The sequence below is a fragment of the Mastigoproctus giganteus genome, chromosome 9 (assembly GCF_048544385.1).
Source record: "Mastigoproctus giganteus isolate SK-2022 chromosome 9, ASM4854438v1, whole genome shotgun sequence".
In the NCBI taxonomy this organism is placed as follows: Eukaryota; Metazoa; Arthropoda; class Arachnida; order Uropygi; family Thelyphonidae; genus Mastigoproctus; species Mastigoproctus giganteus.
The window spans coordinates 117334414-117354092 of record NC_143583.1 but is presented as its reverse complement, the minus strand read 5'-3'; the positions used below and the strand labels follow the sequence as shown (position 1 = coordinate 117354092).

General features: G+C 39.9%; 1 protein-coding gene across 3 annotated transcripts in view; it reads left to right on the top strand.

Annotated features, from left to right (window-relative positions):
• LOC150080668 (fibrillin-2-like) overlaps positions 1-19679 on the top strand; it is a 1460049-nt gene that overhangs the window by 60481 nt on the left and 1379889 nt on the right. The gene's annotated exons all lie outside the window — the stretch shown is intronic.

Below are 19679 nucleotides of genomic sequence, written 5' to 3'. Positions count from 1 at the left end.
GGCTTCTCTATTTATGTAAACACTAAGAAAAAAGAGGCTGAAGCACATTGATATATGAATGATTTAAACATTGATTGTGCTCAGGTTGCTGACAAACGGAATAGGTATTTTGCATATACATTCATACATGAGGAATTCTATAGGAAAGCGGATGCCAGAAGTTTATCAAACTCCAACAGTGAGCTAAATAAATTTTTGATAACTAAGAAGAAAGTGGAAGAGAAATTGCTGAAGCTAAACACAAAACAGGCACCTGGGTATAGAGGATCTATCTAATTATAGATCCTCTATACCCAAATTTTGCCTACCTCCTTTGCAGCTTTCAGGAAAGCTGCAAAGGAGGTAGGCAAACCCTTAGCCATAATTATACAAGCATCTCTGGATTCAGGGGATGTACCTGTGAACTGGAAGAGTGCAAATGCATTCTCAATTCACAAAGGTGGGCAAATCAAAGGGTGACATGAGCAATTACAGACTTGTTAGCTTGACTTCTATTCCAGGGAAAATAATGGAGTCATTGGTTAAAGAAGTATTGCAGGACAATCTAGACAGGAGTTCAGTTATACTACAGTCACAATGGGGATTGCTTAAGAGCTGATCTTGTTGACCAATTTGATTTGATATTATAATGTATCCAATCTTGGAAGCTACTAGGCTTTTAATACCAACTAAGCAATACTGTTCAAGGTATAGGCCTAAATGGATGTCAGAAGAACTATTGAGGCTCATGGCAGAGAAGAAAAATGCATGGGATGCATATAAATTTTTAGGCAACACATAATACTATGGTAGATATAAATTAGTCTGTACTCAAGTCACAAAAGATGTTAGGCAATGTAAGGCAGATTATGAGAAATCTTTGGCAAAGGATGCAAAGGAAAACAGCAAAGACTTCTTTACATATGTAAACTCTAGAAGGAAGGGGATGAAGCAGATTGGTCCACTTGATATCGATGGTTTAACTGTCAATGTCACAGATGTCACAGATTTAAATGTCACAGATGGTTTGTTTGATTTTGCTCAGATAGCTGACAAACTGAATGAGTATTTTGCATCTACATTCACACATGAGGAATTCTGTAGGAAAGTGGAGGCCAGAAATATATCAAACTCTAACAGGGAGTTAAATGATTTTATAATAACTGAGAGCAAAGCGGAGGAGAAATTGTTGAAGTTAAACATAAGAAAGGCACTTGGAATGGATGGGATCTATCCAGTTATATTAAAAGAAGCAGAAAAAGAAGTAAGCAAACCCTTAGCCATAATTATGATATCATCTTTGGACTCAGGGGAGGTTACCACAGACTAGAGATGTGCAAATGTATCTCCAATTCATAAAGGGGGATCAAAGGGAGACACGAGTAATTACATACCTGTTAGTTTTATTTCTGTTCAGAGAAAATACTGGAGTCACTGGTTAGAGAATCATTGCAGGATCATCTAGACAAGACTGCAGTTATAGTTCAGACATGGTATGGGTTTGTTAAGGGGAAGTCTTGTCTGATCAATTTGATTGGATTCTGTAATGTGGTCACAAAGGAGCTGGATGAAAACAATAATTTTCATATCATATACAGTAAGACCCCCCCCCCCGTATCCACAGGGGATATGTTCCAAGACCTACTGTGGGTGGCTGAAACCACAGATATAACCGAACACCTGCTTACCCCATATATAACATGATTTTCTTGTACATACATACATACATATAATAAAGTTTAATTGATAAATTAAACACACACACACACACACAATAAGACATTACCAACATTAAATACCATAATAATAAAGTACATTGTACATTATTATACAGTACTGTACTCTCTCTCAAATGAAAGGGATTCTGACGTTTTATCTTAATCCTCAAGAGACGACAGAGCAATGAAAAAATATAATCTATCAAATGATGGTGGAGCAATGAAATTATATTTTGTATACACCTCAAAGGACAAAGGAACAATGAAAATTATGAATTTTATACACCTCAAAGGACGAAGGCACAATAGAAAAACATACCTATACTGTTACACATTTTACAATGAAAAATACCTGTACAGTACTATTGTATCATGTTCTGTACCTGTATATATCATGTAATGAAAAGAGTTTTATTTGTTAAAAAATATCTTAGCCTATTGCGGGTACTCACCAGCTTCTCTGTTCTTCGTTGTTGCTGCGATGATCCATGATTATGATGATACTGTACAATGCCTACGATGATGAGATGAAGTGGGGTGATGGTCTAGGCATTGTGATGTTCTTCTAGGCCTTTGACTTTCTGATGAGATGCCAGAAGGATCATCTTCCGAAGCTGGAGGAGACGAATATGACGGTCGTTGGATGACATCAGGAATAGAAAATGTTGACGGCTGTGGATCGTCGATAGGTGGACACTTTTTTTTCGACCTTTTTGAAGAACATCGTGATAGGGAATTGTTTCTTTTGTCTTTTTAATTCACGAAAAATATGCTGGAGAGGTTCCATTGCTTCCGTTATCAAATGGGTAATTTTAATGCTGCGTTCCATCATAGGATCTTAATCCATTATCTTCTCCTTTAAGTTTTGTACCTTCCGAAAAACTTTGCCAAATTTCAATTGTCCACTTTGCTGGTTCAGCTTCAGTTTCTTCTTCCTCATGTTCTTCCTCTGTAGATGACCTAACAAGATCTTCCAACTCCTCATTCATCAAAACCTCACAGTGTTCTTCGATATGGTCTACCACTTCTTCAGCTATTATATCGACCAATCCATCACCACCAACTTCTCTTGCTGTTCGGATTATCTTGTTTACCTCTCCGTCGATTCCTGGGAAGCCTTTGAAATCATAGACGACTTCACTCCACAAATTCTTCCAGTATGTATTCACCGTTTCTGGTTTTAATTCATCCATTGCGCCTTTGATGAATGTTATTGCATCAGCAATGGTGAATGATTTCCAGCAGTCCATGATTTCAGTGTCAGTGTCGGCATCAATCACTGCTTGAATCATCTCGAATACTTGCCGAGTGTATGCGGCCTTGACGCACCTAATGATACCCTGGTCGAGTGGTTGAAGCAGTGGGGTCGTGTTAGGTGGCAAAAATACAACCTGGAAGGATCTTCGATGGTGATCGACCGAGGATGGCCAAGTGCATTGTCTATTATTAATAAAACGTTGAAAAGCAACCCTTCCTTCTTCAAATATTTTCTCACTTCGGGGATGAAGCAGTCATGGAACCATTCAGTGAATAACACTGCCGTGACCAATGCCTTGAGGTTGTGTTGCCAGAAGATAGGCAAATAATTTTTGTTTTTGTGTTTGAGAGCATGAGGATTCTTCGCTTACTAAACAATGCCAGGCTTTATCATATGCCCAGCCGCATTGCCACATAGTACCAACGTCAGTTGGTCCTTCCATGCTTTAAAGCCTGGTGCCTGTTTTGCATTTTGTGGATATAGGTTCTGTTGGGCATCTTTTTCCAAAACAGTCCTGTTTCATCAAAATTAAAAACTTGCTTAGGATGGTAGCCTCCCTCCTCTATAATTTTCTTTAACTCTGCCGGAAATGTGTCAGCAGCTTCCTCATTGGCAGATGCAGCTTCTCCAGTAATTTTTATATTTTTCAGATTAAACCTATTTCTGAATCTATGTAACCATCCCCTGCTTACTGTAAATGGCTTGGTTTCCTCTTCCATGTCGTCTTTTTTCCGAAAGTCCTTGTATAGGCTTAAGGCCTTTTGCTGTAACACATTGCCATCAATGGGCATCCTTTTTCTGTTCATATCTTCCACCCAAAAATTTAATGCTTTTTCCACCTTCAGTGACACCCTGTCACGCACTGTAGCAGTTACTTTTGCAGTTTGAGTTGCAACAGAAAAACTAGCATAAATTTTGTCTTTATGCTTCATCACTTCACGAATCAAAGATTCGTTCTTAACATACAACCTGGCAATCTTCGCATATGATTTTTTTCTTTTTCAATCATATCGAGAATTTTTACTTTTTCATTACGGGAAGCACTTCACTGCTTCACTTAGGCTTACAAGCACTACCAGCACCACTACTCTTGTGTTTTTTGGGCCATTATTACAGTAAATAAGGGCTTAAACAAAGGCACTGTGATAACACTACAATGAATGCGATCAGCGAGAACGCTAGGGGCAGATAGCGGGAAAGTTTTGCATGGGAGTGTGGATATAGGGACAAAGGGAGATGAGTCATGTACTGGGCTGGCGGACAGCCTGTATTCACTTGGTGGGCAGTTTGAAACTTATGAACCGTTTATTTTTTTATTTTCTGGAATTTTCCAAATTTTTTCATTTTTTTCATTTTTGTTTCGTGGTTAACTGCAGGTAACTGAATCAGCGGATACGGGAGCAGATCTGTGCTTGGATTTTAGGAAAGCTTTTGATACTGTTGCACATGGAAGACTACTGTACAAATTGTAGCAGTACGGCATTAAGGGCAAGTTGCTGCTATGGTTGAGTGGGAGAAGACAGAAAGTGGTAATCAATGGACACTGCTCTTTGTGGACTAATATTTTTAGTGGAGTCCCCCAGTGTTTGGCATTGGGCACATTGATGTTTTCTGTATTTATCAGTGATATTGATGAAGTTATATCAGGGTTAATGTCGAAGTTTATGTCTTCCGTTATGGTTAATATCTTACATTTCACTCTTGTGTGTTTTGTTTGTTTTTTTTGGTTTTTAGGAGCATTAGCAACTAAGGCCATATTGCTTCGGGGATATGCGGTGGTCATTCCCTGACCTTTCCACATCCTCCGTATTTGGTGGTCATGGGCTCGAACTCCAGTCTAATCAAGAAGCGTGTGCTACGCACTGCTGCTCCTGCCCACCTGGCTATGGAGGGTTTCGCTCTGTGCTACGTAATAACTCACCATACACTACACTCAAGGATTTCTTCTTAGACACTGTAAGATTACTTGCACAGCAGTTAAAACTAAGCTGAAATTAGGGACCACTTGTAGCTACCATGTAAACAGAGACAGGTGAAATTTAGTGAAAGTGTGGATGATTCACACTCGAAGAAATTAGAAATCAAGGATTTCTAATTTCTTCGAAACAACAGATGAATTTCGAGATAAAGGAAAATCACTCTCTCTTAATTCTCTGATACAGTGTTTCTCAACCTTTTTGTTGCTGCGGCACACTACTATATTTATCACTACTGTATTTATATATATTCATAAATGGGAAGTTTCTGTTGGGTATATTTAATAATACACTTATTATTTGTGTGGTATAGGTGAACAAATATAATACTAGGAATCAAAACGTGACATCACCTTGACCACAGAAAGGCACTCAGGTCAGCACAGCATAAATAAATAAATTTTGTTTTAATTAATTTTTTATTATAAAACTCAGATTTATCAATTTGCATTTTCTATGGCACACTTGAAGCATACTTGCAGCACACTAATGTGCCGTGGCACACAGGTTGAGAATTGGCACCTCCGTAGCCAGGTGGGAAGGAGCAGCAGTGCGTAGCACCGCTTCTTGATTAGACCGGGGTTCAAGCCTGTCACCACCAAATACGGAGGATGCGGAAAGGTCAGGGAATGACCACCGCATATTCCCGGAGCAATATGGCCTTAGTTGCTAATGCTCCTAAAAAACCAAATAACAAACAGGTTGAGAAACACTGCTCTAATAGGATGCTTATGGTTGAAATTAGTAATTTCTACCATTAATCCTTTTAGCTATTAATTCGTGCTTTCTACAGCATCAGCTCTATTGCCTAAAGGCCAGCGGTCGAACAATTCATACCCAAGTCTCTCGAAATTAGTTCATTATATAGAAATTTTCTTTGTTATACGGAAACTATTTACAGTGTAATGACCAAGGGAAAATCAAAAAATTTCGCTACATAGAAAATTTCGCTATATGGAAGTTTGTTAAAGAGAGGTCCGACTGTACTTATCTTTGACAAATCATGTAATAATGATAAATTGCTGGCAGTCAAGAGAAGAATAAATTTTGGATGGATAGCATTCAGGAAATATAGTCACATAGTGAGGAGCAATATCCCAATTTGTCTGAAACGTTAAATAATGAACCAGTGTATACTCCCCATCATGACTTATGGAAGTGAAATTTGGGCACTCACCAAAAGAATGGAAGAGAAGGTGAGAGCGATGGAACGAATTATATTGGGAATCAGACTGTTAGATAAGAAGATAAACACAAGGATTAGGCAACAAACTCAAGTAAAGGACATTCTTATCAAAACTAAAGAAATGGTCTTTGGCAGGACACATATCTCGAAGACATGATGACAGGTGGACTCAGAAAATACCATTCTGTTATTTTCTTAGTCCACCTGTCATCATGTGGACTAAGAAAATAACAAATCCCATTCTGTTATTTTCTTAGTCCACATGATGACAGGTGGACTAAGAAAATAACAGAATGGTACCCAAGAGGAGCCAGAAGAAAACCTGAAAGACAACGATGGAGTTGGACAGATGAAATTCATGAGTTTGTGGGTAGTAAATGGATGTATTAGTGTACATACATCCATGTATGTACACTAATTCTAAGAGTATAGTAAATAAATTTGATGTGCTGGTCAAGACATCAAAAGTGGATATTGTTGGGATATTAGAGATATAGTGCCACACGAATATAAGCAGTGCAGAATTGTTTGGAGAGTAGAATGTGTACAGAAAGGATAGACAGGGCAGGAAGGGAGAGAAGGGGTTATGCTGTTAGTTAAGAAACACATAAAATGTAAAACAATAAAATCCCACAGGAACTAGTAGTTGTCAGTGACTCTATTGTCAGGGAGACAGGAAATATATTGTGCAATAAGGATAGGTGGAATAGGACCAGGGTATGTCTGCCAGGGCAAAATTTGATGATGTTGTAGAGCAGATATCATCTTTTAAGGGCACAAAGGGTGATATTATTGTATATGTCTGCACTAATGACATTAAGAGTAGATTTGCAGATTTACTTAACAAGTACAGGTCAGTGTTGAAAAAAAGTCGTGGGTTAGGGTTAAATTTGAAATTGTCTGGAATTCTGCCCAGATGTAATAGGAGGGAATATATGATGAGAACCTTATCAATCAGTTCAGCCTTGGAGGCATTGTGCAAGGCTCATGGGATAGAATGTTTCTCAGCCTGGTCTGTGCTTGTTAATAGGATATACTGCTTCTACATGGATGGGATAAACTTAAACAGAAAGAGAAAAAATATTTCCTAATGTATTGAGGCAGTGTTAGGTAGGTCGGAAAACTGCTAGTTTGGGGGGGGGGATACACGGACTAATAGATTAACAGTAGAAGCTGGCAGAGGTGAAAGTGATTCTTGCACTGCTTATATTGGAATCAGCGGCAGCCTGGAAAACAAGATGCAGGGGATTTAAGAGACTGTTGGGAGTCATTGCGGTACAAGTAAACACATGGGATGTGTTAGGCTAGCTAAGAACAGGAACAGGTGCATGTATACTTGCGTGTACACCAATGCTAGGAGTTTGGTATATAAATTTGTTGAATTTGAGGTATTGCTCAGAACATCAAAGGCAGATATTGTTGGGATATCAAAGACATGATGTCACACAGATACAAGGAATACAGAAATGGAATTTGGGGAGTACAATATGTACAGGAAGGGAGGAGGGGTTATGCTATTAGTTAAGAAATGTATAAATTCAAGAAAGTACAACCAGTCGACATGACTGGACAGTGCAGTGTTGAGTCAGTTTGGTGTGACATAAGCACTGGGAAATCAAAATTGAGAGTAAGAGTATGTTATAGGCCTAATGACTCTGATGAATATATAAACAACTGTACAGGGAAATAGAGTGGGCCAGTAAATCAGAGAGTCTTATAATGGGGGATTTTAATTTCCCAGATATTGACTGGAATTTGTGGGTTGGTCACTCACACATTAGCAAGGCTTTTGTCGATTTATTGGATGATTGTTTTCTACAGCAGCATGTTCGGGAGGCAACTAGAGGGAGTAATACTCTTGATCTGATTATTAGTAGTGATTCTTCATTCATTAAGAATCTGCAGATAAAGGAACCACTAAGTAACAGTGATCACAGTGTGATCACTGTTACGTAGTGGTTCCTTTATCAAGTACTAAAGTGGGATTTACTCAAACAGTTACCAATCAGGGGTAAAGGGAAGGGTTTTTGCTTTCTTAAAGGTGACTATGGAGGTCTGAGACAGTATTTAAATTCTATACAGTGGGACCAACTCATGATGTTACCAACAGCAAATTCAAAATGGGAAGCATTCAAAGAATTAATCTTGGAAGCTTCTAGGCTTTTCATACCAAGTAAGAAATATTGTTCAAGGTTTAGGCCTAAATGGATGTCACATCAACTAATGAGACATGTGTCAGAGAAGAAAAATGCATGGGATACATATAAATTAATGGGTTACACGAAAGCGTATGATAGATATAAGCTGGTCTGTAACCAAGTCACAAAGGAGGCTAAGAGGGTAAAAGCAGATTACAAGAAATCTTTGGCAAAGGATGCAAAGAAAAACAGCAAGGAGTTTTTTACTTATATAAACTCTAGAAGGAATGGGATGAATCAATTGGTCCACTGGACATCGATGGTTCAACTGTTGATGATCCTGCTCAGGTGGCTAACAAACTAAATGAGTATTTTGTATCTACATTCACACATGAGGAGTTATTCAGGGAGGGGAATGCCAGAGGTGAATTAAACTCTGACAGTGAGCTAGATGATTTTGTAATAACTGAGAGCAAAGTGGAGGAGAAATTCTTGAAGATAGACATAAGAAAGGCACCTGGGTTGGATGGGATCTATCCAGTTATATTAAAGGAGGCAGCAAAGGAAGTAAGCAAACCCTTAACCCTTAGCCATAATTATGAGAGCTTCCTTGGATTCAGGGGAGGTACCCATGGACTGGAGATGTGCAAATGTACCCCAATTCACGAAGGAGGATCAAATGGCGACACAAGTAATTACAGCACTGTTAGTTTATCTTCTGTTCCAGGGAAATTAATGGAGGCACTCGTTAAAGAAACACTGCAGGATCATCTAGACAAGACTTCAGTTATAGCTCGGACACAGCATGGTTTTGTTAAGGGAAAGTCTTGCCTGACCCATTTGATTGTATACTATGATGTGGTCACAAAGGAACTGGATGCAGGGAATAATTTTGATATCATATATTTGGATCTTAGGCCTCTGTAGCCGAGTGGGCAGGAGCGGGAGTCCAGTAACACACACTCTTTGAGTAGACTGGTGTTCAAGCCCCTGACTGCTGAATACGGTCGATCTGCCAACCCGCACTGGACCAGCATGGCAGATTATGGTCCATTTCCCTCAGCATGAATTGTTGAGGAGGCTTCCATCCTGCAGTGGGTTGATAATGGCTGCACTTTACTTACTTTTTTACTTTATTTGGATCTTAGAAAAGCCTTTGATACTGTTGCACATGGAAGACTGCTGCACAGATTAGAGCAGTGTGGCATTGGAGGCAAATTGTTGCTATGGATAAAGGGGTGGTTGAGTGGGAGAAGACAGAGAGTGGTAATCAATGGACACTGCTCATCGTGGACTATGTTATTAGTTGGAATCCCCCAGGGTTCAGTGTTGGGTCCATTGTTGTTTTCTGTATTTTTTAATGATATTGATGGTGGTATATCAGGCTTAATGTCCAAGTTTGCAGACAATAGGAAGGTTGGCAGGGTTATTAGTGACACTAATGACAGGTCGCTACTGTAACAGGATCTGGAAAGGTTGAGCAGATGGGCTGAGAGGTGGCAACTGAAGTTTAACATTGACAAATGTAAAGTACTGCATATGGGATGCAGTAACCCCAGAGTAACGTATCAACTGTGTGGTACTACGCTGGTAGTGGTAGAGAATGAAAAGGTCCTGGGGATAATTGTGCAGGCAGATATGAAGTGCAAACGATCTGCAAGAGTAGCTCATGGTGTCTTGTCAATGTCAGAGTTCACTGACTCTCTTTAAAAATTACAGCTGTGAGTTACAGGCTCCAAAAAAAACGATAAGTGTTTGCCTTTTTATTTACATAATTGTTATTTTATATTGTACTTAATACGTAGTCTTATAGTTATGCTGGTTATTTTTATTTTAATTTAGATAAAGAGTTTTTGTGGATTAATACTTAATATAGGTAAAACCATTATTTCGTTCGAATCTTGCAGTCATTGTTTTTGTATATAGTGGTAGGGAATTCAAATTTTTAATTGAGGTAGCTAGGTAGCTCTAACGTATAATTATATAGAATAATACGCTTCACTGTTTCTATTAGATAGCGTAATATTGACATTAAATTAATTTAATTTATTGATCTTATTAATTTAAAGTATCATGCCCCAAACTAGAGCAGCAAAGCAGCGGGCACAAAGTGGCAGAAGTGCTGTGATTCGGGGGAGAACTGAGGGGGGGGAGATTCTCCAACGCACCACAGCCTAAAAAAATGTGCAACTTGTGAAATGTTTGCCAAACTTTCTGGAAAGGAACATGATATTGCCATGGGGTGTGTGTGTGTGTGTGTGTGTGTGTGTGTGTGTGTGTGTGTGTGTGTGTGTGTGTGTGTGTGTGCGTGCGTGCGTGCGTGATGTAAGGAAATCAGGCGACAACTCAGCGTTGTCATGGGCCTATATGAGAGTTTGAAGGACAGGGTGGATGCCCTCGAAAGATCTAAATTGAGGGGCCCATCAGGCTCTCAGCTGCCCACATCAATGCCAGAGCTTGTACTTGGTCATCACGCAACACAGCGGCAACCCCCAAGGCAGAATCGCTGGTCCCACAGGAACTAGTAGTTGTTGGTGACTCTATTGTCAGGGAAACGGGAACCATGCTTTGTAAAAAGGATAGGTGGAACAGGACCAGGGTATGTCTGCCAGTGACAAAGGTTGATGACGTTGTAGAGCGGATATCATCTTTTAAGGGCACAAAAGGTGATATAGTTGTACACATTGGCACTAATGATATTAAGAGTAGGAGACCGGCAGAATTACTTAACAAGTACAGGTCACTGTTGAACAAATGCCGAGAATTAGGGTTGAATTTGAAAGTGTCTGCAATTCTGCCCAGACACGATAGAAGGGAGTATATGATGAGAGCCTTGTCGATCAATTCAGCCCTGGAAAGATTGTGCAAGGGTCAAGGGGTAGAATTTTTTTCAGCCTGGACTGTACTTGTTAACAGGAGAGACTGCTTCTATAGAGATGGGATACACTTAAATAGAAAGGGTGCAAGAATATTTGCTGATGCTATCGAGGCAGTGTTAGGTGGGTCGGAAAACTGCTAGCTTGGGGGGATACAAGGACTAATAGTTTAACAGTAGCCATAGGCAGAGGTGAAGGTGATTCTTGCACAACTTCTATTAGAATGAGTAGCGACCTGGAGCGTGGGGTGTTGGGGGTTTCAGGGACGGATGGCAGTCATCCTGAAATAGGTGGGTATATGGGATGTGTTAGGGTAACTAGGAATAGGAATAGGAGCATGTATGCTTGCATGTATACCTAGGAGTTTAGTAAATAAATTTGATGAATTTGAGGTATTGCTCAAAACATCAAAGGAAGATATTGTGGGGATTTCAGAGACGTGGTGTCACACAGATATAAGGAATGCTGAACTGGAATTTGGGGAGTACAATGTGTACAGAAAAGATAGACAGGATAGAAAGGGAGGAGGTGTTATGCTGTTAATTAAGAAAAACATAATATCAAAAGAAGTGCATCCAGTTGATATAGATGAACAGTGCACTGTTGAGTCAGTTTGGAGTGACATAAGCACTGCGAAAGCAAAAATAAGGCATAATGACTTGAATGAGTACAATGAACAATTGTACAGAGAAATAGAGTGGGCTAGTAAATTGGAATGTCTTATAATGGGAGATTTTAACTTCCCAGATATTGACTGGAACTTGTGTGTTGGTCACTCACACACTAGTCAGACTTTTGTGGATTTATTGGATGATTGTTTTCTGCAGCAGCATGTTCGAGAGGCAACCAGAGAAAGTAATACTCTTGATCTGGTTATCAGCAGTGATCATTCGTGTATTAAGAATTTGCAGAAAAAGGAACCACTAGGTGGCAGTGATCACAGTGTACAGATGTGGGATTTACTTAAAGATTTAATTACCATCAGGGGTAAAGGAAAGGATTTTTGCTTCCGTAAGGGTGAGTACAGTGGTCTCCGACAGTTTTTAAATTCTGTACAGTGGGATAAACTGACGATGTTACCAACAGTAAATTCTAAGTGGGAAGCATTCAAGGAATTAATAGTGGAAGCTACTAAAAGTTTCATACCTATTAAGAAATATTGTTCAAGGTTTAGGCCAAAATGGTTATCTAATGAACGAATGAGACTCGTAACAGAGAAGAAAAATGCATGGGATGCATATCAAGCGACTCAGAAGCCTATGGCAGATATAAGCTAGTCTGTAATCAGGTCACAAAAGAGGGAAGGCAGATTACGAGAAATCCTTGGCAAAAGATGCTAAGAAAAACAGCAAGTATTTCTTTACTTATATAAACTCTAAAAGGAAGGGGATGAATCTGATTGGTCCACTTGACATCGATGGTTCGACTGTTGATGATCCTGCTCAGATAGCAAACAAACTGAATGAGTATTTTGCATCTACATTCAGACATGAGGAATTATTAAGGTTTGAAAATGGCAGAAGGTTATCAAATTGTAGCAGGATACTTAATGATTTTGTAATAACTGAGAGCAAAGTGGAGGAGAAATTGTTGAAGTTAAACATATGAAAAGCACCTGGGGTGGATGGGATCTATCCAGTTATATTAAAGGAGGCAGCAAAGGAAGTAAGCAAACCTTTAGCCATAATTATGAGAGCATCCTTGGACTCAAGGGATTTCTCCACGGACTGGAGATGTGCAAATGTATCCCCAGTTCACAAAGGGGGATCGAAGGGTGACACGAGTAATTACAGACCAGTTAGTTTAACTTCTGTTCCAGGTAAAATAATGGAGTCACTTGTTAAAGATGCATTGCAGGATCATGTAGACAAGACTGCAGCAATAATTCAGACACAGCATGGGTTTGTTAAGGGAAAGTCTTGTCTGACAAATTTGATAGGATATTATGATGTGGTTACAAAGGAACTGAATGCAAAAAATAATTTTGATATCATATATTTGGATTTCAGGAAAGCTTTTGACACTGTTGCGCATGGAAGACTATTGTACAAATTGGAGCAGAATGGTATTAAGGGTAAGCTGCTATAATGGATAAAAGGATGGTTGAGTAGGAGAAGACAGAGGGTGGTAATCAATGGGTGCTGCTCTTCATGGACTAATGTTATTAGTGGAGTCCCACGGGGTTCGGTGTTGGGTCCACTGTTGTTTTGTATATTTATCAATGATATTGATGAAGGTATTACAGGCTTAATGTTGAAGTTTGCAGATGATACAAAGGTTGGCAGGGTTGTTAATGACAGTAATGGCAGTGTGCTACTGCAACAGGATCTAGATAATTTGGGACGATGGGCTAAGAAGTGGCAACTGAAGTTTAACCTTGACTAATGCAAAGTACTGCATATGGGTAGAAGTAACCCCAGAGAAACGTACTAACTGTGTGGTACTACACTTAAGGTGGTAGAAAATGAAAAAGACCTAGGAGTAATTGTGCAGTCAGATATGAAGTTTTCTGAGCAATGCAGACAAGCTGCCAGGGCAGGTCATGGGGTTTTGTCAATGATATATAGGAATTTTGCTCGCAGGGAGAAGAAAGTGATTGTCCCTCTGTATAAGGAAGTGGTCAGGCCACGCCTTGAGTACTGCGTACAGGTCTGGAGGCCGCATTTTAGGAACGATGTAGATTTACTTGAGCGTGTACAGAGAAGGGCAACAAGATTGGTGAGGGGAATGAAGGGATCCTCTTACCAAGAGAGGCTTAAGTTCTGCAAATTGCTGTGGCTGGAGACTGGGCACCTGCGTGGTGATCAGATTGAGGTGTATAAGGCCTTGAATGGGTTGAGCACGCTGAATTCTGATGGGATCCTTCCACTTGTTCAGATTACGAACCTAAGGGGCCATAAATTCAAATTAAGAAAAGACAGATGTAGAATAGATGTGCGGAAATTTGCCTTTAGCCAGCGGGTGGTTAATTGCTGGAACAAACTTCCATCTGTCTTTGTGGAAGTTGATAGGTTGAATAAATTTAAGGAGGAACTGGACAGGCATTTGGAGTGAATGGTGTGATTTTTTTTTTTTTTGGCTGATGCTGCATAAGCTCATACACTTGCTTTCTTGCATCACATGCCACTACTACTATTAGCATTAGCATTAGTAGAGGCATTTGATGCAAGAAAGCAAGCTTATGCAGCATCAGCCAAAAAAAAATAAAGTAAAATAAATAAATAAAAAATAACCACTTCCACTTCACCCCTCTATTCGTTCGAAATACCTGTCCAGCTGAGCCTTAAACTTATTTAGGCTATCAACTTCCACGACAAGGGATGGAAGTCTGTTCCACCTACCAGCTACCCGCTGGCTAAAGGCAAATTTCCGCACATCTATCCTACATCTGTCTTTACTCAGTTTGAATTTATGCCCTCTCGGGTAATTATTCTGAGCAAGAGGAAGAATCCCATCAGCATTGAGCATGTTCAAACCATTCAAGGCTTTGTACACCTCTATCAAATCACCTTGCTGGTGCCTAGTCTCCAGACACTGTAATTCGCAAAACGTAAGCCTTTCTTCGTAAGAGCACCCCTTTGTTCCATTCACTAATCTTGTTGCTCTTCTCTGTACTCGTTCCAGCAGCTCTACATCCTTCTTGAAATGAGGCCTCCAGCCCTGTATACAGTACAGTAGGTGTGGCCTGACCATTGCCTTATACAAGGGAATAATCACCTCCTTATCCCTGCTAGAAAAATTCCTATATATCATTGACAATACACCATGAGCTACTCTTGCAGCCCGTCTGCACTGCTCAGAGAACTTCATATCTGCCTGCACAACCACCCCCAGGTCCCTTTCATTCTCTGCCACTGTCAGTGTAGTACCACAGAGTTGATACTTTGCTCTGGGGTTGCTGTTTCCCATATGTAGTACTTTACATTTGTCAATGTTAAACTTCATTTGCCACCTCTCAGCCCATCTGCTCAACCTTTCCAGATCCTGTTGCAGCAGCATAGTGTCAGTAGTGTCCTTGACAACCCTGCCAACCTTCATATCGTCTGCAAACTTGGACATTAAGCTTGATATACCATCATCAATATCATTTATAAATACAGAAAACAATAAAGGACCCAATACTGAACCCTGAGGGACTCCACTAATAAAATTAGTCCACGATGAACAGTGTCCATTGATTACCACTATCTGTCTTCTCCCCCTCAACCACCCCTTTATCCATAGCAGCAATTTGCCTCCAATGCCACACTGCTCCAATTTGTGCAGCAGTCTTCCATGTGCAACAGTATCAAAAGCCTTTCTAAGATCCAAGTATATAATATCAAAGTTATTCCCTGCATCCAGTTCTTTTGCTGCATCATAGACTGCATCATAGTATCCAATCAAATTGGTCAGACAAGACTTCCCCTTAACAAAACCATGCTGTGTCTGAGCTATAACTGAAGTCTTGTCTAGATGATCCTGCAGTGCTTCTTTAACCAGTGCCTCCATTAATTTTCCGGGAACAGAAGTTAAACTCACCGGTCTATAATTACTTGTCAGCCTTTGATCCTCCTTTGTGAATTGGGGTCACATTTGCACATCTCCAGTCCATGGGTACCTCCCCTGAGTCCAAGGAAGCTCTCATAATTATGGCTAAGGGTTTGCTTACTTCCTTTGCTGCCTCCTTTAATATAACTGGATAGATCCCATCCATCTCAGGTGCCTTTCTTGTGTTTATCTTCAACAATTTTTCCTCCACTTTACTCTCAGTTATTACAAGATTCTCTAGCTTACTGCCAGAGCTGAATACACCTCTGGCATTCTCCTCGCTGATTAACTCCTCATGTGTGAATGTCGATGCAAAATATTCATTTTGTTTGTTAGCTACCTGAGCAGGAACATCAACAGTTGACCCATCGATATCAAGTGGACCAATCTTATTCATCCCCTTCCTTCTAGAGTTTACATAAGTAAAGAACTCTTTGCTGTTTTTCTTCGCATCCCTTGCCAAGGATTTGTCGTAATCTGCCTTCGCCTGCCTAACCTCCTTTGTAACTTGGTTACAGATCAACTTGTATCTATCATAGGCTTCTGTGTCACGTGTTAATTTGTATGTATGTATCCCATGCATTTTTCTTCTCTGCCATATGCCTCATTAGTTCATCTGACATCCATTTCGGCCTAAACCTTGAACAATATTTCTTAGTTGGTATGTAAAGCCTAGTAGCTTCCAAGATAAGTTCTTTGAATGCTTCCCATTTTGAATTTGCTGTTGGTAACATCATCAGTTGATCCCACTGTATAGAATTTAAATACTGTCTCAGTCCATGGTAGTCGCCTTTACGAAAGCAATACCCCTTCCCTTTACCCTTAATGGTAGTTACCTTTTTGAGTAAATCCCACTTCAGAACACTGTGATCACTGCCACCCAGTGGTTCATTTATCCGCAGATTCTTAATGCATGAAGAATCACTACTGATAATCAAATCAAGAGTATTACTCCCTCTAGTTGCCTCCGAACATGCTGATGTAGAAAACAATCATCCAATAAATCCACAAAAGCCTTGCTAGTGTGTGAGACCAACCCCCAAATTCCAGTCAATATCTGGGAAATTAAAATTCCCCATTATAAGACTCTCTGATTTACTGGCCCACTCTATTTCTTATTATACTCATCAGAGTCATTAGGCCTATAGAACACTCCTACTCTCAATTTTGATCTCCCAATGCTTATGTTACACCAAACTGACTCGACACTGCACTGTTCAGCGATGTCGACTGGCTTCACTTCCTTGGATTTTATGTGTTTCTTAACTAATAGCATAACCCCTCCTCCCTTCCTATCCTGTCTATCCTTTCTGTAGACATTGTACTCCCCAAATTCCAGTTCTGCATTCCTTATATCTGTGTGACATCACGTCTCTGAAATCCGAACAATATCTGCCTTTGATGTTTTGAGCAATACCTCAAATTCATCAATTTTATTTACTAAACTCCTAGCATTGATGTACACGCAAGTATACATGCACCTGCTCTTCCTTTTAGCCACCCTAACACAACCCATGTGTTTACTTGTACCCCAATGATTCCCAGCAGTCTCTGAAATATCCTGCATCTTATTTTCCAGGCTGCTGCTCATTCCAATAGAAGCAGTGCAAGAATCACTTTCTCCTCTGCCAGTGGCTACTGTTAATCTATTAGTCCTTTTATCCCCCCAATCTTGCAGTTTTCCGACCCACCTGACACTGCCTCAATAGTATCAGCAAACATTCTTGCACCCTTTCTATTTAAGTGTATCCCATCCCTGTAGAAGCAGTCTCTCCTGTTAACAAGTACAGACCAGGCTGAAAAAAATTCTATCCCTTGAGCCCTGCACAATCTTTCCAGGGCCGAATTGATCGCCAGGGCTCTCATCATATACTCCCTCCTATCGTGTCTGGGCAGAATTGCAGACACTTTCAAATTCAACCCTAATTCACGGCTTTTTTTCATCAGTGACTTGTAGTTGTTAAGTATTTCCGCCGGTCTCCTACTCTTAATATCATTAGTGCCAACGCTATATACAGGAATTTTTCTAGCAGGGATAAGGAAGTGATTATCCCCTTGTATAAGGCAATGGTGAGGCCACACCTTGATGGTATATCAGGTCTTGAGGCCTCATTTTAGGAAGGATGTAGAGCTGCTGCTGGATGAGTGCAGAGAAAGGCAACAAAATTAGTGATTGGAACAAAGGGTTGCTCTTCCAAATAAGGGAAGGGTTTTAGTTTTCATAAATGTGACTAGAGTGATCTCGGAGAGTTTTTAAATTCTATCTAGTAGGTTCAACTGATGATGTTACAAACAGTGAATTCTACATAGGAAGCCTTCAGGGACTTAATCTTGGAGGCGACTAGGCTTTTCATACCAACTAAGAAATACTGTTCAAGGATGTTGGAGGCTTAAATGGATGTTGGATGAATTAATGAGACTTGTGGCAGAGAAGAAAAAATGCATGGGACGCATATAAATTATCAGGTGATAACAGAATCTTATGGCGAATATAAGCTAGGCTGTAATCGAGTCACAAAGGAGGTTAGGCAGGTGAAGGCAAATTACAAGAAATCTTTGGCAAAAGATGCAAAGAAAAATAGCAAAGAGTTTTTTACCTATGTAAACTGTAGAAGGAAAGGGATGAATCAGATGAATCAAATGTGTCCCCAATTCACAAAGGGAAGTTCAAAGGGTGACACAAATAATTATAGACCTGTTAGTTTACTTCTGTTTCGGAGAAAATAATGGAGTGAATGGTTAAGGAAGCGATATAGGATCATCTAGACAAGACTGCAGTTATAATTCAGACACAGCATGGGTTTGTTAAAGGGAAGTCTTGTGTGACAAATTTGATTGGATACTATTGTGTGTTCACAAAGGAATTGGATGCAAAGAATAATTTTGATATTATATACTTGGATTTTGTAGAAAAGCTTTTGATACTATTGCACATGGAAGACTACTGTACAAATTGGAGCAGTATGGCATTAAGGGCAATTTGCTGCAATGTATAAATGGATTGTTGAGTGGGAGTAGGCAGAGAGTGGTTATCAGTGGACACCGTGCTTCATGGACTAACGTTATTATTGGATTCCTCTAGAATTTGGTCTTGGGCCCATTGTTGTTTTCAGTATTTATCAATGATATTGATGAAGGTGTATCAGGGTTAATGTTTAATTTGCAGACGATATGAAGGTTAGCAGGGTTGTTAATAACAGTAATGACAGTACGCTACTGCGACTGGATCTATATAAGTTGAGCAGATGGGCTGAGAGGTGGCAACTGAAGTTTAACATTGACAAATGTAAAAATTACTGCATATGGGTAGCACTATCTCCAGAATAACGTATCAACCAGGTGGTACTACACTCAGGGTAGTGGAGAATGAAAAGGACCTGGGAGTAATTGTACATTCAGATATGAAGTTTTCTGAGTAGTGCATGATGTCTGCAAGAGTAGCTGATGGTGTCTTGTCATTGATGTACAGAAATATTGCTAGCAGAGATAAGGAGGTGATTGTCCCCTTCTATAAGGCAATGGTCTGGCCACACCTTGAGTACTGTATACAGGTGTGGAGGATTAATTTTAGGAAAGATGTAGAGCTGCTGGAATGGCAGCTCTACAGATTGCTGAGGAGAACAATGGGTTGGTGTTACCAAGAAAGGCTGATGTGCTGCAAAGTGCAGCTTCTGGAGACTAGGCACCTGTGAGGTGATCCAGTTGAGGTGTATAAGGCCTTGAATGGATTGAGCAAGCTCAGTTCTAATGGGATTCTTCCTTTGCTCAAATTACTCACCTGAATGGGCATAAATTCTAATTGAGGAAAGACAGTTGTAGAATAGATGTGCAGAAATTCACCTTTAGTCAGCAGGTTGTTGGTTGATAGTTGTAACAAACTTCCATCTGTTGTAGTGGAGGTCAGCAACTTAAATAAGTTCAAGGCAGACCTAGACAAGCATTTGGAGGGAATGGATGGCTGAAATGGGAAGGGTTTTTTTTTTTTTTTTTGGCTGATGTTATTTAAGCTTGCTTTCTT